Below are 2,227 nucleotides of genomic sequence, written 5' to 3'. Positions count from 1 at the left end.
GTGTGCAATATCTTCATTCACATTTGGTTCAGATACTCTGATCATATATTACAAAACTAAATCTTACCTACACAATGCATACACAACGAGCATTATGTTTTTGTTTCCTTTAAAAGTTTTCTATGATAATTTGAAGTACATGTCATGGAACAGAAGACCACGGAAACAACTTCATTTTATTTTTTGAAGAAGTTACATGAATCCACCACATGATGGCAGCCACACTGCATGATCCGCATTGACAGTCAGTGAATACACAGGGATGCCAGTAGTGAATTCTCATGTCCTTCACTCCAATCCCTCATCATCTCCCATGTCAGTGAAAGGAAGACCAAATCTCAATACCGGTATATATGACATTAAAGGTTTTAAAGCACTAGCTCACTTGGTAAAGCACATCAACTGAGCAAAAATACCCTGAATTATCCCTTTCACAGACATACAATTACTTAGCGGCAGTGGTGACAAACTGAATGGACGACACATACTGTAAACAAGTCAGCATTCAGAATGATGTACTTTAAATACTATATGAGCATGTCATTCATTGGTAACTGCTAAACATGCAGTTATAGATAAGATGGTAACATGAACTCCATTAAAAAAGGACAGGCTTAAGGTTGTGGTACCTGAACCAGAAGGCTTACCCAATTTCTAAAAGCTCGGAATCCGGGAATTTAAGATCACGCAATTCCATTGGCTATCCGCCTGCCCAGATCCTTACCCAGACCTTCTAACCACAGAAAACCCATGACTAAACTTAACCATCTCTAACGTAATGCCTACTAAACACAACCCTTTCAATATTACCTGAATTTAGTTCAGTGCATGCACTTAGCTCTGACGGTAAGAAGTGTGGGTATGATTCTGCCAGTTCAGGTGCCACTACCTTTTGCAAATTCCCCCAAAAATCAATCTTTGAAGCATTGGTCACTTTGTAATGTTGATGTTTTGGGCTGATTATCTCACCACTGATACGTCAGGGAATTTGATGTGCATATACAGAAAGTAAAGAACACCTCCCCATCTTTAGGCTGACCCAGTTCTCTTGCTGAATTCATTCAAGTTCAAATCGTTGCCAAACCCACTGTCATGACACATATTTTAACCAACCTTTGAATTAAATTCCTAATCCTATCTTATTGTATAGACATATTAAAACACTGGCGTTTAACTGTTCCTTTGTTTCTGTTTTTTGTTTTGTTTTTTTCAGTTAATGATTAAACATTCACAAAGTTGTCAAAATTCAACAAGAATATGAACGGATAGATCAGTTCTAAAATGTCGAAAACAAGAAAGCTTGATGGGGGGGGGGGCTGCTGAAGGCCCCACATCTGTGAACCCGACCGTGGGGACAGAATTATAGTCTTATGATGAACTGTGGAGGCACCACTCATCACCCTGGTAGGAGCATGATGACTACTCAGCAACATAGTACCCATAAACCTCATTTACATATAGAGAGGTTCAGAAACTAACCAACACAGACACACACATGCAGACAGACAGACAGACAGACAGACAGACAGACAGACAGACAGACAGACAGACAGACAGACAGACAGACAGACAGACAGACAGACAGACAGACAGACAGACAGACAGACAGACAGACAGACAGACAGACAGACAGACAGACAGACAGACAGACAGACAGACAGACAGACAGACAGACAGACACACACACACACACACACACACACACACACACACACACACACACACACACACACACACACACACACACACACACACACACACACACACACACACACACACACACACACACACACACACACACACCGCCAACACCATCCTATGTCAGTGTTCTTTGCCCCGATATATACCATAATTGCTCATTGTCCATTGCATTCCAAAGGGTTTCAGTGAAGGTTATAATCCTTCTTTTTCCTCTTGACAATCCCAGCAAATTGTGGGGATGCTCCATTGTCCATCTGGTAACCAGAGTGCTGTTTATTATCTCCAAAGGCAATCCTGTATCTCACAAAAATAGATACAATTGTCCCGTGGTCTCATCTCTCGCCCAGTGCCCTATATATACACCTTCCACTACACCAGATTTATGGGTCTGAGAAAAAAAAATACAGTGACTTCATCTGATGGCTGCAGTTACACCAGTATAATTTTGGGTACTATTTACATTTCGACCAGCCCTGTTTTTTTGTTCATGATCAAACGGTTTAATCTCAACCAAAGACAAAAGTTA

The sequence above is a fragment of the Gymnoscopelus microlampas genome, assembly GCF_963454915.1.
Source record: "Gymnoscopelus microlampas genome assembly, chromosome: 2".
Classification (NCBI taxonomy): Eukaryota; Metazoa; Chordata; class Actinopteri; order Myctophiformes; family Myctophidae; genus Gymnoscopelus; species Gymnoscopelus microlampas.
Note: the sequence above shows the minus strand (reverse complement) of the source record.